The sequence below is a fragment of the Balaenoptera borealis genome (assembly GCF_965194805.1).
Source record: "Balaenoptera borealis genome assembly, chromosome: 10".
Classification (NCBI taxonomy): Eukaryota; Metazoa; Chordata; class Mammalia; order Artiodactyla; family Balaenopteridae; genus Balaenoptera; species Balaenoptera borealis.
This window is the reverse complement of record NC_138874.1, coordinates 1,241,208-1,267,812: the sequence shown is the minus strand read 5'-3', so window position 1 is coordinate 1,267,812 and position 26,605 is coordinate 1,241,208. Positions and strand designations below refer to the sequence as shown.

The 26,605-nt window shown below is 40.7% G+C and overlaps 1 protein-coding gene across 5 annotated transcripts in view; it reads right to left on the bottom strand.

Moving 5' to 3' along the window:
• Nucleotides 1-26,605, bottom strand: part of LOC309635807 (uncharacterized protein) — a 447,043-nt gene that overhangs the window by 281,147 nt on the left and 139,291 nt on the right. For 3 of the 5 annotated variants that reach the window (XR_014249020.1, XR_014249021.1, XR_014249022.1), the window contains exons 5-6: nucleotides 12,418-12,540; nucleotides 4,836-4,898 (exon numbers count right to left, since the gene is read on the bottom strand). The gene's annotated coding sequence lies outside the window, so the exon portion shown is untranslated. The remainder of the gene's footprint in view (nucleotides 1-4,835; nucleotides 4,899-12,417; nucleotides 12,541-26,605) is intronic. The other 2 variants (XR_014249023.1, XR_014249024.1) reach the window with 1 other exon arrangement.

Below are 26,605 nucleotides of genomic sequence, written 5' to 3'. Positions count from 1 at the left end.
CTGAGTTCATATGTTCATTCATTATTTGACAAAAGAACACTAGGAGTTTCCCCATAACAGAGATGAACAACTGTTCAGTTTTGACAGCAGCACCATCTTGGTAATGGAAGATCCATGCAATTGTCTGAATATTCAAATATTCATTTACAAAAATGAGGGGGAAACAGAAAAAGAAAGTGCTGATATTAGTGAAAATAAGCAGAGAGGTCTCATTAATTTAATAAAATTAAGACAAAAATAGAAATCATTAGATGTGCTAAAAGTGGCCAGTCTTTAGCTGTGATTGGATACTCAAGGGAGGAGAGGTTGATTGTATGTTCAATTATGAATAAAAAGAACAAATTAAAGAGCATGGGTGGGACTTCCCTGGTGGCGCAGTGGTTAAGAATCTGCCTGTCAATGCAGGGGACATGGGTTTGAGCCCTGGTCCGGGAAGATCCCACATGCCACGGAGCAACTAAGCCTGTGTGCCACAACTACTGAGCCTGTGCTCTACAGCCCGCGAGCCACAACTACTGAGCCCTCGTGCCACACTACTGAAGCCTGCGTGCCTAGAGCCCGTGTTCTCAACAAGAGAAGCCACCGAAATGAGAAGCCCACTCACCGCAAGGAAGAGTAGCCCCCGCTCGCCACAACTAGAGAAAGCCCACACGCAGCAATGCAGACCCAACACAGCCATAAATAAATAAATAAATAAATAAATAAATAAATAAATACATACATACATACATACATAAATAAATACATAAATAAAATAAAGAGCATGGGTAAAATTCTGGGACTGTAGTGCCAAATATAGTGTCCAGAAGGCAAAGCATAGTTAGCATTTTTATAATTATTTTTAAAATAATTAAAAGTCCTCCTCTGGAAGTCCTCCTCCATCTTAACCAAACCAGATAGCATCTATGTCTCTTGCTTGATATCTATACCCTTGATTTCCACGTTTTTCATGAATGCATTATATATCAAAGCAGGAAGTGACTTGTGTCACATTAGAGATTCTTGAAGCCTTTTCCAGTCCCAAAAAACTTTGTGAGGAGTAACCCTTTAAAAGGAAATAATAGCCAACTGAGGGCAAAACTCAAAGAGTATATCTTGGCTGTAGCTTTACTGCTAAGTGATTAAAAGCACAGACATAAGAGTCAGACACATCTAAATCACCTAGCAATGTGTCTTGACCAAGTTACTTAATCCTCCAAACCTCACTTTCTTTATCTGTAAAATGAGGATAATAATAGTACCCATCCTGTAGGGTAGCTGCAAGATGCAAATGAATGAATATGTTCAGTGCCTGGTACTTACTCTGAGTTTGTAATATAAAAGTCGTTGTCTAGGAGGGAAGAAGGATGCTAGAAGAAGAGATGGGAAGGGCTCAACTTGGACTACTTCACAAACTGTCAAGGGCCCCACTGAATCCTGAGTCCTACTGAAACCTCAATGCGGAAACATTACAACTTCTATTATGACTCCTGATCTACCCACTGGGTCATTCTGGCTTCTGCTGGAGTGAGTGGGAGTGTGCTATTTATTTACCTAATGACTCCTTCCAAATCAGAGAAGTTGGAAACCCTGATAGCTGTTCCACCCATTACTTTTTTTGTTTCACCACCTCTGCACTCAGGAAGGTGTGTGTCTGGTATTGTTGTCACATCTGCATTTTGATTTTTCAGTTGTCTGAGGCTCCCAGCTCTTTGAAATAGGTGATTACAACTCTACAATTATACAATTAGAAGCGGCTGGGTTTAGGATATGCTGTTAAAAACAACACAGGGGCAGGCTAACACTGTGTGATGGATGCCAGGCACCACAACCTCCTAAAACACACATTTGCCACCATGGGCTTCTGTGTTTGCTCCCCTGACATGGGCGGGACTGTACCCCGACTTCCATTCTGACAGCTTTCTAGCCTACATTCTTCTTTAACGGTTTACTAGGGTTTAATGACATTATTTATTGCTGTTTAACATTTATTATTTATTATTTTTAACCTTGCTTATTCAAATATTTTGAGAAAGTCTTGTACTTCTAATACTGCACCAAGACCTCAAACGCCCTCAAGGAGCAAGCCCAGTTACAATAGAGAGAGAATCAGGAAGGGGGGTGGGGGCAGCAACAAACATGGAGGAAAAGGAAAGAATGAGATAAAATACTCAAGACTATGATACAAAAGTACCCAGCCCAGCGCCTTGAACACAGTGGGAAGTGCTCTGTAGTTGAAAAGTCTGCAACCTTTCCTGTCTCATCAGGCTGCCCTAGCATTTCTGCTTGTGAAATAACTTCCAGACAAAATCAGTAGTCATATCAAAATTAGTAGTCCTAAATATTTTGCTGACGCGCTCTCCTTTCATAGGCAAACCTTCTGAATGCACTGTCAACACTCACAGTCTCCATTTCCTTACACCTGAATGCTCCCCACCTACTCTAATCTGACCTCACACCTACTGCCCCTTTGTAGCCCCACTGTAGCTGCTCTCCTTCAAGATCACTGGATGCCTTACCCAGTGGGTGAGTCTCCACCTCCCTGGCCTCCCTGAAGGATGCGACACTGTCAACCAGTCTCTTCATCTCGAAACCCTCTTCCCTATCTTCCTTGCCACAGTTTTCCCTTCTCCTTCAGTTTCCCTTTCTGGTCCCTCTTTCTTTGCTCACTGCTTTCAGTTGATGAGTTGAAGGATCTATCCTTGGTTTTCTGTCCTTCTCACAGGATATAGCCATCCTCTGCCATGATTTTAACTACCACCAACATCCAAACAACTTTCCTATTTTTCTGGTCCTCTCTGACCTACTCTTTGAGCCTCAAACCCACATAACCAACTGCATGCTGTGCCTCTCCTCTTGGATATCCCACAGGCATCTCAAATTCAACATGCACAAAACTGAATTAATTCTCTCTTACACCCTCTTCTCTCCACATCATCTGTAGTCACTCAAACCAGAACTCTGGGTGTCATCTTAGATTTCTCATTTTCCTTTAACTTCCACTCCTGCCCCTGCTATATGTCCACTGGGTCTTGGGATTTATATCTTTCAAAACTTTCTCTAATCCGCACACCCACTGCCTTAGTTGCAATTCTTACATCTTTCTTGAATTCCTTTAATAGCCTCTAAACTAGTTTTCCTGCCTCCTGTCTTGCCATCTTCTGACCCATTCTCCCCACAGATACCCAAATGATCTTTCCAAAATGAAACTCTGGTAAGTCACTACCTTACTTAAAGCCTAGCCATTGGCTCCCCATTGCTTACATGGTGGAATAAAAACCCATTTCCAGAGCCTGCCAGGGGCTCTTTGATTTGACTGCTATATTTCATTACTACTATTCTCCCTTCCCTCTCTACAACTTATATCCTGGGCATCAAGCTTCTAGATGTTCCCCCAAAGCATCATGCTGTTCCATGCTTTTCCATGCTGTTCCATATATTTGCAAATGCAAACAAATTTTTTTTTTTCCATTTGCCTTTCCATCTCATTCCCACCTACACAAGTGCCTATTACTAACAAAGGCCCCATCCCTCTCCCCCTGCTCAGAGAGCTGACTACTTTCTCTGATCTACCACAGTATATCTCTGTCAGGTATCTACCACACTTATTTACATGTCTGTCTCTCTGCTACACTGAAAAACTTAAGGGTGGGGAATGACGTCTTATTTGTCTTTACCCTCACTCCAGTGTGCAGGGCCTGCCATGAAACAGGCGTTTATTCCCTGTTTGATCAGTAAGAGAAGACAGCGCCTCATTATCCTTCAAATCAACCGGAATTGAAAATCCAAGAGGCCACCTTTGATAGTGTCAAGTTGCAGTCTCAGTTGCTCAGTCTGAGCAGCTCAGCACAGCTTCCTGAGCCCTCCACCAGTTCAGAAAGCATCCAACCTGCCATGAAGTGTGCACTGCATTTGCTGAACAGGAGTCAACGTCAATCCCGCTGATAGGGTGGTCTTTGCCTCCTTTCGCCCAATCTCATACCCCACGAATTGTGCATCTTAAAGGTCACGGTCATAGGTGGTCCTTATCAATCAAAGCATCAGTAGAGACAAAAATCCCACTCTGGGATATGGTGAGACATGTTGGTTTCAAAACATTGCAGATCGTTAAATGAGTAATGTTAATGTGATCTCAGAATAGTAAACACACCCCCACATGGATAATGATATTACTTGCATTATCTGGAAAGGAAAAAAAGCAACATTTGGCTGAAAGGACTATGGAAGAGATGTCTGGATGGGTCATTCAAGTTCTATTAAGACAGGTAAATTGCATTTTTCTAACTGTCTCCCCCGAGAGTGGGCACACACACTCCCAAATCAAATCTTTCCTCTGGGGTAGGGTGTGTGATTTGGGGGAAGTTCAGGGAAGTGGGGAGCACACACATAGAGGAAGAAAACAAAGGCCTTCATTTTCTAAAACTGTCACTCACTGTGATTGAGAAAGAGTTTCTCAAGAATTGTGAATGTCCTGTACAGGAAGTAACACTTCATCACACGGCTAATAATCAGCCCTGTGCTTGTCAGGGATTGGTTTTTCCCTTCTGTGGTGAGAGGATGGCCCCAGGCAAGCTTGGACACCTTCCCCAACAGCCTGATAGTCATTTGAACGGATTCAGCATCCATCTTCCAGCATGTCTGAGCGCACTGGTCCCGTTACTTTAACTCACATGGGAGACTCACAGCAGTGGGTGGGGTGGGAGGAGGGTTCTCCTGCAGTTTCAAAAGGTTTATATGGAGCCAGGCTAAAGTCCTGCCCCAAAATGCCTTTTCTACACCAAAGTAGCTTGCAGGGGGACTGCGCATGTATCAAGTCAAACAAAATGTACTTTCTTTTCCCCCTCCAGCACACTTGCCTTTGCTTCTTCTCTCTCGGAGAAGTTCTCCCCCAGAATTCAGCATCTTGAGGGCCTCTTATCCTTAAAGAAAACAACCCAATCAGTTAATTCACTCCAAGATGCTGGCAATTCAGTAAGACCAGTGTTCACATTTAGAGGAGATATGAATACTTTACCCAAGGGAATGACTCTCTAGCGATGAAGTTTCTGGTCCTCTTACGGGAGCTGGTGGGACTTTCCAGTGCCTCTCAATTCCTACTATATTGGTGACTACCGATGATGAGGGCATGTAAGCATGATCCTCATGCTTGGGTCATACTTCATTCCCTGACAAGAGGCTGGTAGCTTTCTTCATGTTATCAAGTTGCTTTTATGCAGTGCCTGTTTTAGCTTTTTTTCAGAAACACTGTGCAGAATAAGTTAAATCCCAAAGGTCCTTGTCTCACGCCCAACAAACCTTAGCATATTGGCACTCTATCCCAGACTTCTTCGACAGAGAAGACACAGGCCAAGGAGGGACACGGAAGTTGTCATCATATGAGCCCTTAGGTTGTGTCAGTTTTTAAGACCCAAGTCATTAGGTAATCTTACAACGGATACATGAAGGTACTCATTCATTCATTTATTCAATAATCATTTATTAAGCTCCCACTGCATGCCAGGAATTGTTCCAGAGAGGCACCGAAGAACAAAACTGGCAAAGTCCCTGCCCTGGTAGAGCTTAAAGTTGGAAATTGGTTTAAACTATTTCTATCTGTCTCCAGAAAGCAGAACTGGAACAAATGGGTATGAGTCTCAGGGAAGCAGATTTCTGTTTCACATAGCATACAACCAAATATGGAATAATAATGAGCTCCCTGTTACTGGAGGGGTCTGAAAAGAAGATGCATGGCTGCTTGCTGCAGAGAATCGTGCATACAGCTGGACTAGATCCACTGTCTTCAATTGTTTCTTTTAGCAGCTGGTGACTTTTCTCAAAATTTTAACCTGCATCGCCAATATATTAAAAAGCAGAGTAGCTGTGGTTGAAGTGTTACATATGGATCTAGAGGCCCCCCTAAAGGTCACTCTGTCCAGTATACTCTAGATATCCACAAGCCACTGGATGAGATGGTCATGAAGCTCCCTGCTTACCCAGTGTTAATTTGATAAGTTAAAACTGCCAACTAGTGGTGAGTTATGGGAAGATCTGTGAATCTAGGTAGGATGGCATATGTTTCTCACCAGAGTCTTCCCTTCCCTCTTTCCCATTTCCACCTCTTCCTAGGAGAGAGTGTGGTGAAGCCAGAGAAAAGAGGCAGAGGCTCCAGGAGTATAACAGGACACTTAAAGAATGCTATCTGAGAATCCACCTGTATTCTTTATCTTTTAACACAAGGTTTACTTTCTAGCAGTGGACTCTCTCATCACACCCTCTCAGATGTAACAGGTGTGTTAAGGGATTGCACATTATTCTGCAGTCTGGAGCAGGAAGTTGGACATGCAGTCTCCCTTCAGATTCGGTGCCTGGAAAGTCCCATCCCCATCGGGCATACTGTGCTTGGAAAGGAAAACCTTCAGCAGGTCAAAGGACTCTGGGCAAGCAGCTGTTCACTGGCGTGGGGCTGGTGATGCAATGTAGGACAGGGGAACCTGGCAACTTGAAAGAGCTTGAAGTCTTCCCAAGCACACAGCTACCACACAGAGCCTCAAGTTTGCCGAATCATAACCTTATCCTCCTCCCAGCTAGAATTTTCCTGACAGTTCCTAAAAAGTTCACCCAAACTGGACTCACATCATCTAGCTTCATAGTCTACAAAGTTGTGAGCTAAAATAAGTGAGTCAGTTGATCTTTTCTTAAACCCACGATTTTCCAAAGTGTGTAACATACAGGAAACATGATTTGTGGGAAGATGTTAATAGGTGTTACTCAAGAGAACTCTGAGGAGTACTACTTTGAGAAACTCTGCTTTAAACAAAACTAAGCAGGTTTCATTACTGCAGGACTTTTCAGAGCCTTGAAAATGCTAATGTGAATTATGACTCTCTGAGAAGGGAATACAGTATACAGTATTTTCTAACTGTATTTGAACTCCAAATACTTTTTCTCACAAGACAACTTAAAGTACTCCATTTTCCTGAAACACACTTGGGAAAATGCTGTCATAAGCCAAACACTTAACCAAATTATATGAAGTTAATCTTTTACTCAAGTAGGCCAGTATTTCCAAAGTATACCAATGTCTTATCCACCATTTTGGGAGAAAAGATTTCACATAGATGAATTGTCTACATAACTGAAGCTTCAGACCCCAAAACAATTAAGCCATTTTATCTGAAAATCTTTCTAAAGTGTATATATATCTTTACTTTTGATTATGAAAAACAAAACAATTCTGAGTATAAAAGTAAACATATGCTTATCTTTAAAAGCTTGAAAATTTGGAAAAGAAAAAATAAGGCAAAAGTTACTCACAAACCTATAACTCTGTTTGCATTCGATGTAATTTCTCTAATCTTATTCTGCATGAAATGTCTGCTTTAATATAGAAAAAATGACACAATTCACTTAATATTTTCTATATCATTAAACATTCTTTGAAAATATGTTGGGGCTTCCCTGGTGGTGCAGTGGTTAAGAATCTGCCTGCCAATGCAGGGGACACGGGTTCGAGCCCTGGCCAGGGAAGATCCCACATGCAGCGGAGCAACTAAGCCCGTGCGTCACAACTACTGAGCCTGAGCTCTAGAGCCCGCAAGCCACAACTACTGAGCCCACGTGCCACAACTACTGAAGCGTGCGCGCCTAGAGCCCGTGCTCTGCAAGAGAAGCCACCGCAATGAGAAGCCCGCGCACCACAATGAAGAGTAGCCCCCGCTCACCGCAACTAGAGAAAGCCCGTGCACAGCGACGAAGACCCAACACAGCCAAAAATAAATAAATAAATAAATAAATTTATTTTTAAAAAAAAAAGAGAGAAAATATATTTTAATGGCTCTGTAAGAGTCTGTAATATAAATGTATCATACTTCATTTAACCATTACCTTCATAGGATAAATCAGTTGTTTTATTATAAATAAGGATGAACATTTTTTTCATAAAGAGTTGTCTCTATTTCTATTTCTTTTGAATAAATACCTAAAAGTAGAATTAATATGTCAAAATATATAAGTATCTATAGGCTCTTGATACATAGTGTTAAATTGCTTTCCAGAGGATTTGTACTATTTATATACTCCCAGCAAGTTATGAGAGTGATATTTTACCAGGCCCTCACCAACATTAAATATTATCAATTTTTTAAAAAAAACAGTGTTAATTTGATAAGTTAAAACTGCCATAACTGTTTTCACTTTTCATTACCAGTGAATTTAAACATTTACGTATACTAATTTACCACCAATATTTTGTCCTCCTATGAACTGTCTACATAAAATATACCATTTTTCTCTTGTGGCCTTAATATTTTTCTCGTTGATTTGTGTGAACTCTGTTAAGGTTACTGACGTAATTTTTGTGACAAATAATTTTTGCAGCTTGCTGTTTACCTTTTAATTTGGCTTATTATTTTTAATAGGTAAACATAAATATCTATTTATATTAAAATATGGCTCCCTTTCTGTTTTCATTCCTTCCTTTGTTTTCATGCTTAGAAAATCCTTCTCATTGAGAAATCAGATGAATATTCACTAGATTGCCTCTAGATGTTTTATGGTTTCATTTTTTTAAATCCTCTTTTAAAAAATATGGTGCACTGCTTGTTTCTAAAACTGAATAAAACATTTTCTTTCTTTTTTTAAAAAAAAAACGTTTTCTTAATGACTCAGGCAGGGTTACAGTTTTGAACAGTGTTTAAAGCTCTGTGTCATAGAACAGAACACCCCCAGGCACCATGGTAGAGAGAATTTTCCCCATTCTCTGTGACCTCAGCCTCTGTGATTTGTTAGTTCTGTGGCTGATTTTCAGTTCTGATCTCTTCTTTTGACATTGGGCTTTCAGCTCTCATTTCCTATTGTAGACGCTATTGTGCCTATTGTCTGCCACTCAGTGCTCCCTGCTTTTAAAAGCTCATACATCAAATAACCATAGTTGTATTACCATGAACTAAGGATATGTATAGTTGAGCCTGGGTGTGGAAGGCAGAATAATGGCCTCCCAAAGATGTGCATGTCCCAATTCCTAGAGTCTCTAAATATACTGTGCTACATGGCAAGGGAAAATTAAGGTTGCTGATCAGCTGAGATGTGGAGATTATTCTGAATTACTGGTTGGGCTCACTGTAATCACAAGGGTACTTAGAAGTGAAAGACAGAGGCAGGAGAGTCAGTGTCAGAATGATGTGATAAGAGAAAGACTCGACCAGCCATTGCTGGCTTTGATGATTGGAAGGGGGCCACAAACAAAAGAATTCAGGCAGCTGGAAGCTAGAAGCTGGAAAAGGTAAGCAAAGGAGGTTCTCCCTGAGAACCTCCAGAAAGGAATGCAGTGTTTTTGACGCTTGATTCCAGCCCAGAGAGACCCATCTCAAACTTCTGACCTCCAAAAATTGTAAGACAATAAATTTGTGTTGTTTTAAGCTACTAAATTTGGGGTGATTTGTTACAGCGGCAATAGGAAAACAACACACGAGGCCTAGAAGTCTGTTAAACAGAAAAAATTGCATGGGCTTTAGTGCATGACCTTGATGTCTGCCAGTTTGGCTGCTCTGAGGTTTCATTTCCACCACTCTCCCTCCTAATTATTTCCATGGTTGCTGGAAATCCAACCTACATCTTAGATCAGAGCCTAAGTAGGGCATTTTTATTTTACAAGAACTGGTCCCTACAAATTAAGTTGCAAACATTGGGTCAAAGGGTGAAGTAGAAGGAAGCTGTAGAGACACAGTATTTTTAAAGTTTTTCAGAGAAATCACAAGGCTGGACCATCTGCTCAGTTTGGAAGAAAGACCATCCAAGAGAGGGTCATGACCCCTGGACTGGGTGAGAGCAACACTGTTAAATTAACATCTGCACTGAGTCAGATAACCATCACTGTCTTTAGGTAAAATCCCCTGTCTCTAAAATACTGGGTACTTCATGGGCATGAGATGCAAAGAATCCACTTAGCAGAGTCTTCTGGGAGTAAGGCTGGGAGGTTAAATGGATTCTGTGCCACCAAGAGCCTTGGATCCAGACTGAATGATAGAGCATGAACTAAGTCAATAAAAACTCAGGTACTCCTCAAGAATAGTACACAGATAAGAATAAGGGAGGATCAGGGAAGAAGGTGCCAGCATTGGGCAGAGGGAACTTGCCTCTAAAATGCATCAAGATGTTTGCCCAGTGGCCTAAGTGGAGACTGCACTTGGATAATTTGTTGTGATGGATGTTGAATAAGAATCTGAAGAGTGTGTGTTATTTATCTCTGTATTCCTAATGTCTACCACAGTGTCCTGCATGTATAAGTGCTCAATAAATTCTTGTCATGAGAATGAACAAATGAATGAATGAATTTAGTAACCCTCTGCCATCTTTAAATCCCACCCTGGGGCTAATAACAAAGATCTCATATCACTCCTTAATAAAAGTTTTCAACCTTAACATAAAAGACTAATAATACATGCAGCTCTACTCAAGTTAAACTTCGGATGCAAAAAATGCAATGAGGAAGTATTTTATTAATATATTAGAATTATTTTTATTACAGGGAAGGAAAAAACTGGCTTTCTCTGAGTTATAAGATTTGGGGTGATAGTTGAGAAAGAAAAGCAAAATGCTTAAAGGTAGAGAATAATAATTATATCATAATGTCATAATGTAATATGTAGTTTTAATAACTTAATGCATGTATGGCATTTAGAGAGCAGTGCCTGATGTAAATGCACTCAATAGATGGTGACTATCATTTTACTCTTCAATATTTTTACATGTTCTCCAATGGTTAAAATGTAGTGCTCAGAAAAAATAATAATTCAAAACCATTATTACAATAAGGCCAAAGAATGTATGGGTTTGTTAATTTATGAGAAAGAAAAGTAACTAATGGATGATGACAAGACTATCTTTACATGCATACACTGGCATATATGATATGCACAGTTATAAAACTGGGGGCATTGATTTAAATATATTTTCTTGGCTGTGTTCATTACTTAAAGGATCACATACTGAAGCCATTACTAAAGTAAAGAATACTTCTTCAAGGTGGTATTAATACTATAAGTTTTGAATATGTTGATCTTTATATATAAATAGGACACTTCAGGATAAATAAATCAAATAAGTTTAACTCAGGATCTAGAAACAGGAGCACCAACATGAAAGGTAACATACAGATCCGATATATAGGACAGTGTTGATTAAGCCGTATCCTTAAGGTAATAAAATTCACTTTCAAAGTACTTACTGGGGCATTTGAAGACTCACAGGGAATTACTAGACCCAAAAGTAAGAAAAGAACAACTCTTCTAAAAAATAAAATAAAAAACACAAACCAATTAAAAAAAAAAAACCCTCCCAGTTAGGAACTTTGACCTCATGTTTGCTGTGATGGAGGAGGAGAGAGGTCAGATCCATTTGTTGTCATCAAGAAAGCAATAGGATGGGTGTGGGTCTGAGGTTGCCAGTGTAGACTAACTAAATGATCTACATTTAATATAAATGACTATACAGCTTTCTCCTTTCTTGATTACCAAAGAAAGGTGGCAAATGTACAATTTTCACACCACTGGGTTAGAGTTATTCCAGCACTTCCTTCTCTCCAAAGTCCCTAGACATGCCGATAGCCCTTGTTCTGGAGAGAAATGCATCAAGACCTAAGTGATGCCATTTGAGGCCCAAATTGGTTTTACAATTGACTGATGTGAGCACCATTTTCCAGCTCACATTTGTGGAAACCTACAAAGAAGAGAGTAGGTTCTTTTGTTTCTCAAAAGAAGACTTCTGAGTCCTTGGAAAAGAAGTTGCTGATACTGGCAGCTAGTATGGGTTCACTGATAAAGTTATGCCAACGAATTGCACTTTGTTTTTGTTGGGGCTTCTAGAGAGTTTAGTGAAAGGAGCAGCAAAGACATTGTGTACCTTGATTTCAGCAAAGCATTTGACAAGGTCTCTCATAATGTCCTTGTGGAAGCTGTGGTCTGGAGGGTAGAACAGCTGATGGACTGTTCTTTCAATGGCCAAAGAACACTGACTGGTGGGCTGACCAGGAGGGAGTCTCTCCACTTAGATGCTTCAAGGCAATACTGTCCCAGTACTTTCATCAAAGATTCAGATGAAGCCTGGATTAGATTACCCAGCATGCTTACTACCATTGGGAAGAGTTATAATTCACGATCCTGGTGGTAACCAAGCAAAGGGAACAGAAGAGTTGCAAGGTGCATTATTAGTTTGGGCCATAGGGAGGTGTCCAAATCTGGCTGCAAATCAGAAACACCTGGGACGATGTTGAAAAATATAGACACTCAAGGCCTTACCCCAGACCTACTTAACTAGAATTTCAAGAGATAAAGTCCTAGCATATGTATTTAAAAAAAAAAACAAGGTGATTCACAGGCAATCAGCCCAGTTCCCCACTTTCAGAACCACTACATTAATGGTATTTAGTAAAGACATTTTTCCAGGGTCATAAGTGGTCCTTACCTGGTAGTCTAGAGATCTTCATGGGCTTTCAAATAATGAGAAAATCCTTCCCTACACTCAGGCTCCATCCAGCCTTGACTCTTCCTCATGCGGGCAGGGCAGGGGAGAGGAAGAGCACAGCATCTGTTAAAGACAGCACAGGTTGATGTCAGCCAGACTTGGAGTCAAGCCTTGCTTCTGTGACCTACCAGCTGTGCAAGAGGGTCTATGCCTCCATTGCCTCATCTTAAATTGCAAGGATTTAACGAGACACACATGTAAAAGTTCTGCCTGGCACATAGGTGGTCAATTAATGGCAGCTATTATTATTAATAGATTGTTTGGCAAACTCCTCAATTCTGTGGATCCCAAGTCTTCAGTTTTACCAAAACATGCCTTTTCGGCAGCTCTGTCCAGAGAAGGAAAGAAGCCACCATATACTGACCATCAACTGTGTGCTGGGCATGAGGTCCCTCTCAGATCTAATCTTATTTCCTTCCTTGTCACCAAAACCCTCATTTTCACACATGTGGAACCTGAGGCTCAGAGAGGTTAAATGACTTCCCCCGAGTCACCCAGCTAGAAAGGGTCAGACACCAAGAATTTGGCTAATAAACTTGCACTGAGGATTCCCCACAGCACTTTTTTAATGGTTAATATAAGGAGTGGAGAAAGCTTTGCCCTTTAAAAAAATCTAAAGAGAGACATTTTGAAACTGCGAGGGAGGGGGGAAGTTACACCACCTACACTCTCCATTATCTGAACACTCAGCAATTAGCCAGAGGAAAAGCCCTACAAACAGGCGGTCATTGGTGGCTTGCTCGCTCTCTTATTCACACACACACACACACACACACACACACACACACACACCCCACAAGGATCCCTGGCCACCTTATTTAAAATTATAAAACCTCCCCCATAACACTCTTATTTCTTCCCTTGCTTTATTTTTCTTCTTTCCACTTAATCACTACGTCACATATTGTCATTTTGGTTATTTATGTTGTTTATTGGGACTCTTCCCCACTAGAGTGTTAGCTCCTTGAGTGAACGAATTTTTGTCTATTTTGTTTATTCTAATATACACATGCCTAGAACAGGGAGGCACACATTGACATTCAATAAATATTTGTGGCATGAATAAATGAATGAATGGATGGATGAACGGTTGAATAAAAAGTCTAGAAAAGTACCAATCATAATTTTGACAAAATTCAACACCCATTTATGATAAAAACTCTCCAGAAAGTGGGCATAGAGGGAACCTAGCTCAACATAATAAAGGCCATATATGACAAACCCACAGCAAACATCATTCTCAATGGTGAAAAACTGAAAGCATTTCCTCTAAGATCAGGAACAAGACAAGGATGTCCACTCTCGCCACTATTATTCAACATAGTTTTGGAAGTCCTAGCCATGGCAATCAGAGAAGGAAAAGAAATAAAAGGAATCCAAATTGGAGAAGAAGGAAAACTGTCACTGTCTGCAAATGACATGACACTACACATAGAAAATCCTAAAGATGCCACCAGAAAACTACTAGAGCTAATCAACGAATTTGGTAAAATAGCAGGATACAAAATTAATGCACAGAAGTCTCTTGCATTCCTATACACTAACAATGAATGATCAGAAAGAGAAATTACAGAAACAATCCCATTTACCATTGCAACAAAAAGAATAAAGAACCTAGGAATAAACCTACCTAAGGAGGCAAAAGACCTGTACTTAGAAAACTATACGATACTGATGAAAGAAATCAAAGATGACACAAATAGATGGAGAGATATACCATGTTCTTGGATTGGAAGAATCAATATTGTGAAAATGACTATACTACCCAAAGCAATCTACAGATTCAATGCAATCCCTATCAAATCACCAATGGCATTTTCCACAGAATTAGAACAAAAATTTCACAATTTGTATGGAAACAGAAAAGACCCCAAATAGCCAAAGCAATCTTGAGAAAGAAAAACGGAGCTGGAGGAATCAGGCTCCCTGACTTCAGACTATACTACCAAGCTACAGTAATCAAGACAGTATGGTACTGGCACAAAAACAGAAATATAGATAAATGGAATAAGATAGAAAGTCCAGAGATAAATCCATGCACCTATGGTCACCTAATCTATGACAAAGGAGGCAAGAATTTACAATGGAGAAGACAGTCTCTTTAATAAGTGGTGCTGGGAAAACTGGACAGCTACATGTAAAAGAACGAAATTAGAACACACCCTAACACCATACACAAAAATAAACTCAAAATGGATTAAAGACCTAAATGTAAGACCAGACACTATAAAACTCTTAGAAGAAAACATAGGCAGAACACTCTTTGACATAAATCACAGAAAGATCTTTTTTGACCCACCTCCTAGAGTAATGAAAATAAAAACAAAAATAAACAAATGGGACCTAATGAAACTTAAAAGCTTTTGCACAGCAAAGGAAAACATAAACAAGATGAAAAGACAACCCTCAGAATGGAGAAAATACTTGCAAATGAAGAAACTGACAAGGGATTAATCTGCAAAATATACAAGCAGCTCATGCAGCTCAATATCAAAAAAAACCCAACCCAATCAAAAAATGGGTGGAAGATCTAAATAAACATTTCTCCAAAGAAGACATACAGATGGCCAAGATGCACATGAAAAGATACTCAACATCACTAATTATTAGAGAAATGCAAATCAGAACTACAATGAGGTATCACCTCACACCAGTCAGAATGGCCATCATCAAAAAAATCTACAAACAATAAATGCTAGAGAGGGTGTGGAGAAAAGGAAACCCTCTTAAACTGTTGGTGGGAAGGTAAATTGATACGGCCACTACGGAGAACAGCATGGAGGCTCCTTAAAAAACTAAAAATATAGCTACCATATGACCCAGCAATCCTACTACTGGGCATATACCCTGAGAAAACCATAATTCAAAAAGACACATGCACCCCAATGTTCATTGCAGCACGATTTACAATAGCCAGGACATGGAAGCAACCTAAATGTCCATTGACAGATGAATGGATAAAGAAGATATGGTACAATGGAATATTACTCAGACATAAGAAGGAATGAAATTGGGTCATTTGTAGAGATGTGGATGGACCTAGAGACTGTCATACAGAGTGAAATAAGCCAGAAAGAGAAAAACAAATATTGTATATTAACACATATATGTGGAATCTAGAAAAATGGTACAGATGAACCTATTTTCAAAGCAGAAATAGAGACACAGATGTAGAGAACAAACGTGTGGACACCAGAGTGGAGAAAGGGGGGTGGGATGAATTGGGAGATTGGGATTGACATATATACACCGCTAGGTATAAAATAGATAACTAATGAGGACCTGCTGTATAGCACAGGCAACTCTGTGCGGTGCTCTGTGGTGACCTAAATGGGAAGGAAATCCAAAAAGGAGGGGATATGCGTATGCATATGGCTGGTTCACTTCACTGTGCAGCAGGAGCTAGCACAACACTGTAAAGCAACTATACCCCAATTAAACAAAAAAGAGTTGAAAGTAATTACAATCTCTTTAAATAGCTGCATTGTTCTGGTTTTTCTATTATAAATATGTATTATTTGTATAATAATAGTTTTAAAAAATGTAACCACAATTGTCCAGGTTATTAACGATTTGAAGCTGAAGTGAGAGCAGATAGGACACGGTTTATCTTCTATAGCTCAAATGTGATAGATATTTTCCACAGGCCCCTTGAATCCACCCTCCATCTTTCCTCACTGCTCAATGCCCTGGGATATCGACCTTTTTAAACTGAATCAACTAGCTTGCTTGACCTTTGCCTTCTAGCTGGGAAAAGAATAAGGCTGGGCTATTTGTCACGCAGCTCTCAGGCCCTCAGGTTGCTGCAGATGCACTGTGTCCCTCTACTGGAGGCCCCAGTATATCCGGCACCTCCTCAATACCCCTAATCTCTCCAGGTTCTATAACTGCTCCCACTCTTGCCTCCCTCAGGCCTAGGAATGTAACAGCTCTCCATTTTGCATGACCTGGAATGCTTCACTTCCTTTGCCGGTCATCTTAACTCTACCCACACCTTTTAAATAATCCCTTTATTAAATTTTCCTCAATTACCCAATTAGGTATGCCATCAGTTCCTTGCTGGATTTCTGACTGATAGAGTGAAATGGGGAAATGTGCTTACAGTTGGAAGAGCTGAGTCCTACTACCAGTTTCACCATTGGCTTGCTCAAGGCTAAGAAATCACTGGTCTACATTCAGTTTCTTCACCTGAAAACTAAGAAAACTGGGCAAGACAACCTCCAGCATTCTGTGATTTTTAAGCCCTTTGCTTAGAGAACCAAGTAGTTACTTCCCCACTGGTTAGAAAGTGTTAACTTGATCCAGATTCTGAAAAGGGCCAGTCTTCCAGGAACTTATCCACATGGGTTGTAGCTATACTACTCACAATAAAGCTGAGCTCGGCAATAATAAAGCCAGAAAAATCCAGGCTTATCTTTGCCCTCACTACAGCTTAAAATCAGTTATTTCCAGTTTCCTGGAAAACTAAGGCTACATTTTTTTTTTTAAACATCTTTACTGTAGTATAATTGGTTTACAATGGTGTGTTAGTTTCTGCTTTATAACAAAGTGAATCAGCTATCAGCTATATACATATATTACATATATCCCCATATCTCCTCCCTCTTGCGTCTCCCTCCCACCCTCCCTACCCCACCCCTCTAGGCTATATTTTTTAACAACTATTATTATACAAATAACACAGATTTATAATAGAAAAACCAGAATTTGAAGCTATTTAAAGAGATGAAAATTACTTTCAACATTTACAATTGATACCTTTCTAGATTTTTTTCTGTTCACTCCTTTATTCCACAAATATTTACCGAATGCCAGTATATGCCTGGCTGCTCTAGGCATGTGAATAGTGTTGCATTACTGTGAAGTACTTGTGTTGCCAAACCAGAAATCTGGATGCTACTTCAATTCTCCACTTTGCCTAAGTATAATATCGGAAGAATTATGTAATCCCTGCTCTTCTTTGGGCAGTGTGTACACAGGACACTTAAATTCCTGGAAAGGTGAATTTTTTTTTGGCTGGTAGGGCCAAGTCGAAACTTTCTGCCATTTGGCTTAGCTTCCTTGTCTTAGACACAGCCTCAAGCTTCTAGCCAGAAAGCCTTCTCTATCACCAACCCAAAAGTGTCAACAGTAAAAACAAATGACGAATAAATGGACCCTACCAGGGAGTGGGAATTGTTTATCCAAATAACATTGGAGGTTTTGTAGTAGTATCTTTGAAAGTCAGAGTAGGTTCAAGGCAGTGAACTCTTTCATCGGGTGTGACTGGAAAAGGAGACCTGCCCAAGCAGACACAGTGATTGTTGGAGTAGCTGCACATGCAGCTGTGGTAGGACAGGGCTGTCTGACTCCCACCTTCATTTCATCTCTCTCCATCCTCACACCAGTGAAGGAAAGTTTTGTTTTATCTTGAAAAACACTGCACCAACGTTATGCTCCGAGAAGTATTAATATCAGCAAAAAACGGACTTGTCTATCTTACTGACATTCTGAGGCCTATCAAAGACCTAGGCTTACTTCCGTGAGAGCAGAAAACAACCAGCATGGCCCCTCAAGGATGAAATCAGGAATGATCATCAACTCGTTTTTGACCATTCAAGGCTTCCTGATACTGTTGAAAAAGTGTCTGTCACATAATAGTGGTTCATGAAATTTTGTTAATAAATTAGAGTGAATAAATTACTCTTAATTAAACCATATTTTAATATCTAATATTTAGCAATATTTAACATTTATCAACAATGTTTTGAATTTATGAGGTATAAACAGAATGGGAAGGAAAAAGGAGAAGGAGAAGGGGGTTCCGGAGTCCAACAAGTCAGACTGCACGGACCACAGGACAACCTGCTCTGTTTTGCACCAGACTCCCCTGTAAAACAGGGTAATGGTAACTTCCCCATATGGCTGTTGTGAGTTTTAAATGACTTAATTATGTAAAATGCTTTTAACAGGGCCTGGCACATGGTAAATTGTCAATAAACGTTAGCTACTACCCTCCTTTCCTCCTCCTCCTCCACTTCCTTCTCTCCATATACTCAAGATTTTCTGATCTGCCCCTGGAATTCCATCCTCCTGCTGCTAATCAACTGTACCTGTGGACGCTTCCATATATTATGGGATACACTGATGGTGCTTCACAGTACCTACATTAGAGATATTTGAAAATTTTAAATAAACTTGACACTGAAATTAGCTTCACTCGGCAATGATACCATCTCAGACATTCCTCCTGGGTCAAATACTGTCATTGTGCAGAGAGAACAATGAAGCAACATGGCCACAGTCAATCTGGTGACTGAAAAGGCAATTTAGGTTCTTATTTGTTAAATGGCAGGAACACCAGGCAGAAATCAGACACTGATCTCATCTTAATACAAATTTCCATCAGAGGGTGGGGAAAAATGAGACAGAGATTGTTAATATAGGTAGAAAGTGATGTAAACCACAGAGAAGCACAGCTAGGGTGCTATGGACCTCTAGTGTCAGGAGAGACTGGTTTCTGCTGGGGACTCAAGAAAAGAGAGTACAGTTCACACAGATGCAGGTCACCAACGCATGCCATGGGTAGTGACTCATCTCATCTTAAGACAGATGCATGAGGATTTGGTTTTTGCCTAGGTGGTTTTTCTCTAGAATTGTAATGCAGGCCAAGTTTGTCATGCCTTATACCTTTATACCAGCAGTCCCTACCACCACCACCATAACTCTCCCAGCCATTGCAGCAAGGCATCCAGACCTGGATCTTGACCCACACTCCTTAACATCATCATCCTGATGGAAATGTCCCCGTTGTATCTCCCTTGTTCTTCAGGGTCCATGGGTGGCAGTGGGCCAATCCTTAGAGGAGAGCTCACCAGCACCACGGGCATCACATATTTGACACAAGGGACCTCTGAAGTCACGAACACATTATGCCTGTGTTTAAAGCTGTGGCCCATGGTACTGTGTATACTTAGTCAATGGTAATAACCAATCAATGGGTCTGACCAGCTCAATTAAAACGAAACCTGAATAACTGGCTGGGCAACTGCAAAGGTTAATGCAGCTTCAGTTTGGTTAACACACTGAAATCTCTATTAATGGCATCAGCTAGAATTGTGCTGAGTGTAATCTGTTCACCAAAACTTGGAGGTCCTGACTAAGAAAGCCATAGGGCTTTAACAGCTTGACTTATCAGGCAAAAGAATAAACATTTTTTGATAAAACATATCACAAAGAAATAATGAAATTTGTTTCATGTTTTAAGCATGCTAATTGCAAAGATGTATGCATGTGGTTTTGCAGATGTCTTTCCAAGTTGCATCTTTGTCTTTGTCAATATAATATCATCTTATCTTGGTATACCATTGTGTGATTTGGGTAACATATTAGTCTCTTACAAGATAGTATTCTGGAAAGGTCAGCACTGTGCCAACCCACCCACAGCCTCTTCTGAGGGGATCCACCCTGCCCACACTTCCTGCCACAGGGGCAGGCCCAGGAAGCCATGTTTAGTACTCGGAGCCCCACATCCTCTGTCCATAAATGATTGGCTGTGGCCCAAGCACCTGAACCAACGGTACACAATCCATAGGCTTGTCAGGGAGTTATAGTCTGCCCTGGAAGAAGGACTGGACCAATCAGATTCTCTCTTAGGGCCCTGAGCATGAAGAAAAATAGCCATCAGTTAGCACTAGGACGAGATGAAGTAGACATATAGCATGTCACTTTAATCATAGAAGTCAAAGATCCATGAACTCCTGCTGCTGAAGGGCTGGGAGGCTTCTTGAATCTAGAGTCACCTTTGAGCTCTGGGCTCTTTGAGGCCAAGATTTAATATGGCTCCCGTTCTTGGATTTCCACAAACATTCTTTTACCATTTAAAAATAAAGTGACATAATACAACATGCTAAAGCCCTTTGTCTTGAGCTAGCTTAAATGACTTTCTGTTCCTTGCAAGTAAGAGAGCCAGACTAAAATCAATGGGAGATTGAAACTGGGTCCCAACTGAATGCCTGGGCCACAAGGCCTTCTAGAGAAATTACAAGAAGAAAGACAAACTGACAATGTCTTAGCCATTACTGGGAAGGCAACAGAAACCAAAAAAAGAAAAAAAGGAACTGAAAGCCTTTAAAGACGATTTGGAAAGTTTGTGTGTGTATACCTCCCTGTTGGGTATGCAGTGACTTGTAGAACCAGCACCATGAATGGAGAAGACATAGTCTCACTGAGCTCTCTCTCATGGCGAAACCAAGTATTTTAACAACCAAACTTAAAATAGACTATGAATGACGGCTGGTTATGAGATATGCTAAATGTACAGGAATCACAAGTGATTGAAGCCAATTCACGAGAAAAACAGGATAATAATGTTTGAGGCGGCCTCAAAAGCAGGTGCTCGTTTAGGGTGTGTCTATATGGCCCTGGTTTTTGTTTCCACTCAACTTTGGAAACTAAATGACACTGCTCTCCATTTTAAAATGGAAATGTATTGGTTCATATAGACTGTGTCTAAATAAAACACAGTTTCCAAATATCTCCTCAATTGTAGCATTTCTTGGCCAAATGTATTTCATGGCTTGGGGTTAAATATAATTTGGCCACTATCTAAATATTCCAGTTGATTTAGAAAGTGAATTATTATCATGTTTGATCTATGAAGACATTCCACCAGTTTAAAAAATAAACTATTTGCAGATAGAAGTTTTCACTACTTGAATCTGTTTTTCTATACCTGTATTATGCAAATTATGTCTTCTTGCCTGGTGGAAGCAGTGTGGGAAGTGGTTAAGTGATGGACTTTGGAAACAGATAGGCCTGAGTTCAAATCCAGTCTCAGTGATTTTTTTCTAGTCATGTGGCCTTGGGCAAGTTAGTCCTGCAGTTTCTTTATTTCTCAGACAAGGATGATGAAATAATAGTACATACCTTACAGGATGTACGAATTAAATGAATAAAGGTACATAAAGTGGTTAAAGCAGTGCCTGGTAGGTTATTTCCTATAAATAATCTAAAAATGTTTACTACTATTATGTGTATTACTTTCATCGAACTAACAAACTAAATCATTGAGTGCATGCAAATATTGTCCTTGGTGTGTACTTCTTGTAATCTTGTTTAAAACTCACAATAGGAGGGTAGGAATTATCATCCCAATTTTACTGTAGTAGAAATGAGGTATAGAACACCTCATTAACTAATTTGCTAAAGGTTGCCTAGTTACTAAATGGCAAAGCCAGGATTCATTGATTTACTCATTAATCTATTCAACATGTTTTTCATTGAGTACTGGCTACACACTAGCCTGGAATGCTGGAATATAGACAGGAATCAAGCAGACATAAATCCTTGCCCTCATGGAGCTAAGCTTCAGCTAGAGGAGATAAACAATGGGAAGGGGAGAGGGAGAGGCATGTGTGTTGGGGAGTGGGTGGAGTTCAGAATGCAATTGTGGTTATAACAGGTAACGAGGGAAGGTCTCACTGAAAATAGGATGTTTGAGGAAAGGCCTGAGAGAGGAAAGGAAGCAGGCCATGGGGCTAGCTAGGGGGAAAGCTTCTGGGCAGAATAAAGAGCACGTGCAAAGGCTCTGAGGCAGGAGTGTGCCTGGTGCGTTCCAGGAACAGCAAGAGGTGGCCGAACAGAGAAAAGAGGGAGAACAACAGGAGATGAGATCGAAGAGGGGAGAACTTGGCTGATACTGGTATTTGCTTTAGAGGCCCCCCCATCTCACCACATTTACGTTAACTAGGGCTTTGCCTCCACAAAGGCAAACCATCTTAAGAAGCCGCTGATGGAAGAGTCTCCCCTTTGGAAAGGCCATCTCCCCTCCCATCATCTCCATCCCGTAGAGAGGAAAACCCAGGCTTGGTATTGGCAGTCAGGTAGTTCATCAGAACTGAAACCACCTAACCAGCATCCCCCCCGCCCCACTGCCCCTCTCCCGCCCCCCCTTGCCGACTGGAAGCAACCATGACGATGGTTCTCAGAGCCCTTGCAGAGGTGTGCTGTGGTCTCTCTGAGCTCATCACGGCACCTTCCTATGCAGGCGTTTCAATTCAAGGTCATTTTTGGTTCCTTTTAAGTAGCAGACTCAGAACCAGATCTATTCAAGTGTAGGAACAGTGCAAACACATTAATAGCCAGACCCTAGTGGGAGTTTTATTTTCCATTTCCTCTTCCCCCATATTTATTTGTTTCTTCATCTCCTCTGTGCAGTAAGGGTGACCCTGCATGACATTTTCAGATGAAACTTAAAAAGGTAGGGGGGAGAATGGGAAGATGTCACTCTATGTTGGAGCCAGCTCTTCCCCAGACCCTGTCAGGCTCTGGAGTTGGGCTGCCTGGGTTCATACCTCTATTTCACCACTTAGAAGCTGTGCAAGCTTAGACAAAACACTCAGCCTCGAAGAGTCTCCATTTTCCTGTATTTAAATTGGGGATGATGACAGTACCTGCTTAGTTAGGCTCATAGTGGGAATTAAATATAATCATTTAATGATATTTTAGAATTTAGTCAAAATAGGGAGCTGCCTCCCATTCCTGGAATGCTTTTCATTGCAATGAGAAGGATGTCTCAGGACATTAAGAGGCAGGTGTCCAAATGGATGTGGTTGTCTCTGCATTTTTACTCAAAGCATGACTCAGATATTTCCCACATGCTTCCATCTCTCTGGTAAAAGTTCTATTTTTCCCCAGCTGGGTGGTCCCAGCCCCTCAAGCTGATAAGCCTCTTGAGTTCTCAGAAGCAGACAAAGGGAGGTCATAGCCCTCTCTGTGGTCCAGGCGAGTAACTGGCCCACTGCCTCCAATGGGGAAGGTGGTCTAACTGCACTTATTACATCCCCTGGGGCAGACTCTGAGCTTCTCCTACCTCACACAGGGCACTAAGGAAAATGTTTGCAAATTCTCCCATAGAAAATCAAACAACAAGCAAAGGTCCTTAAAGACAAGAAGGTTTTTTGGCAAGAGAATCTTCAGGGATTACATTTTTCCACCTTCAGTGTAATTTATCTTTTGGGAAAAGGGCACACAGAATTTGGTGGATGTTGTGTAATGGTCACAGCCTACTAACCCTATGTGTTCCAGTAGAAAGGAAAAAAATCAGTACACAGTTATGTCAGAAAATCTTCCACAACTGGGTTATAGTGAATGGTCAATATTCTATCGGCATTAGTATAAATCAGAGAGTAAATGACATATTAAGAATAGCTAAAGCATTTTATAGGAACAGTCAAGGCAACTGTCCTAGGATCATTGTAATTGAAAAAATGTGTCCTGGAAATGCTTCTGTAGCTCAATGATTTAAACATATATTATAACATTTTCTTAGTGTCTCAGATGACCATTTTTGAGATGACTTATTATGGTTCCTTAGTAAGCTTCAATAGGCAGAGTCACTTTAGAGTATAATTTTAAGTTGCTTGGACCTATCATCCCACAGACTCAGTATCAAATTGTTAAATGACATTGACACAAACCCCTGAATGCCATTACTAAAAAGCCATAGGAAGGATTCCCCACAAGTAAGAAGCTTAGTGCTACGTGGATAATCACCCCTGACTTAACCTCAGCTGTAAATTCAGATTGAGATGTGCCAGAATTTTTTGAAGGATGCACCACAGATCAAAAGAGCCTGGTTTAAAGACAGAAACCCACCAGTTCCACTCCTCATTCTATACCCAAAGACGTGTCCACCAAAACACATGTGCATGAATGTTCACAGCAGCTTTATTCATAACAGTCTAAAGTTGAAAATAACTGAATGTCGGACAATAGTAGAATGGATAAACTGTAATATATATATGTACGTATATATACATATATATATACACATACATATATATATATTCAGTGAAATACTACTCAACAATTAAACAAATAAATTTTTTTTAAAAAAACATACTGCTAGGGCTTCCCTGGTGGCGCAGTGGTTGAGAATCTGCCTGCCAATGCAGGGGACACGGGTTCGAGCCCTGGTCTGGGAAGATCCCACATGCCGCGGAGCAACTAGGCCCGTGAGCCACAATTATTGAGCCTGCGCGTCTGGAGCCTGTGCCCTGCAACAAGAGAGGCCACGACAGTGAGAGGCCCGCGCACTGCGATGAAGAGTGGCCCCCACTTGCCGCAACTAGAGAAAGCCCTCGCACAGAAACGAAGACCCAACACAGCCATAAACAAATAAATAAATAAACCCAAAAGTTAAAAAAAACCAAAAAAAAACCATACTGCTACACACAGTAACATGATCGGATCCCAAAACATGTTGAAAAAAAGAAGCCAGACAAAAACATACCAGCTGTATGATTCCATTTACATAAAATTTTGAAGCAGACAAAACTAATCTATGGTGATGGAGGTCAGAAGAGTGATTAACCTGCCCAGGGTGGGGGTGGGAGAGGGGGTTATGGAATCAGAAGGGTACAAAGGAGCCTACTGGATGCTGGGATATTCTGAATCTTCATTGGGGTGGTGGTTCTGCGGGTGTATACAATGAAAAATTCACCATCTGCGCCCTTAACATTTGTGCAGTTTACTCTAAGTTATGCCTCAATTTAAAAAAGAAAAAGGAAACAAAAAATTAAATACAGAGGTAAACAGGATCTGTGTTATCTGGGTGGCTTTTGTAAGACTCTGGGATCACAAACTCAAGAACTATGACCCTGTGGGAGAGAAAATGTGAATCCCATCCAGTTAGATTTATCCCAGGATTACTCTGTATTCATTCATCATTAACTGGCACTGAGACCTGTGTGTGCGGGGCAGTGGGCTAGCTGCTGGCGATAGAGTAGAGGGAACAAGACTGTCATATTCCCACTCTGTAAGAGGAGACAACACTCAGAAAGAAACTACACGCATAATTCCATAATTTTGAAATGTGACATAGACTACAAGAAAAGCATAGAAGAGCTCTCCTATGAGAAAGATAAGAAGTGGGCCTGATTTTGTTCCATCAGGAAAGTTTCCTTGAGGAAATTACATATGAACAGAGATGTGAAGCTTGGGTAGGAGTCAGACAGAAGATTGGGGCCAGGGGGAGGGAGGAAGAGAGAGACAGGGCGGAGAGAGAAGTGGTGGGGCGGGAGGAGAGAGGAGAGAAGCATGGGCAAAGACCTTGAGTTCATGGATCCAAAATTCTCAGAGAGTTCTAGCGTAGCTAAAGTGTAATGAGTTGTGGGGAGAAGAGGGAAATTAAGTTGAGGGAGGAGGGGTAGACTGGAGCCAGGATGTGGAGTGCTTTCCAGGCCAAGATTAGGGTTTAGATCAAATGCCAAGTAGAATTTGAAGAATCAATGGGTTTTAAATAAAATCTGATTTGCACTTTGAAAAGATCACTGGTTTCTAAGAAGAGTATAAACTAAAAAGAAATAAGAATACAGTCAAAAGAACCAGGTAAAACTATTGAAATAATCCATGAAGGAGAGGACAACTTGAATTGGAATGGTGGCAATGAAAGTGGAGAAAGGTAGATGGAAATGAGCCAGTCTTTCCAAACTTACTTATCTCATCTTCTGGTCTTCTGGTGACCTTTCTCTCTTCTAAAACACACACGCACACACACACACACACATTCATAGCAGATACTTAACACTCACCCACTAGATCCCAACTGTGATAGGAGTGCAATAATGGTGATACAGACACAGTACCCACTAGTACCTAAGAATTCCAATGCATAACTCACTTTGAGAAAAGGAAATCAGGAGTAAATGCTAACATTTACTCAGTTTCACCTATGTGCCAGGCATTGTGCTAGGTACTTTCACATTTGTTTGCTTGTATACTGCTATGGATGGAATATTTGTGTTCCCCCAAAATTCATAATCTCCAATGTGATGGTATTAGGAGGTGGGCCTCTGGGAGCTGATTAGGTCATGAAAGTGGAGTCATAAATGGGAATAGTTCCCTTATAAAAAGAGACCTTCCACCATGTGAGGACACAGCAAGAAGATGGCTGTCTATGAACCAGGAAGCAGATTCTCACCAGCCTACAGGACTGTGAGAATAAATTCCCGTTATTTATAAGTTGCTCACTCAGTCTACGATACTTTTGTTATAGCAGCCTGAACAGACTGAGACATAGCTTGAACTGGATATTATGATTATTCCCATTTTAAGAGGCAGGGAAACTGTAGCTTGAAGAGGTTAA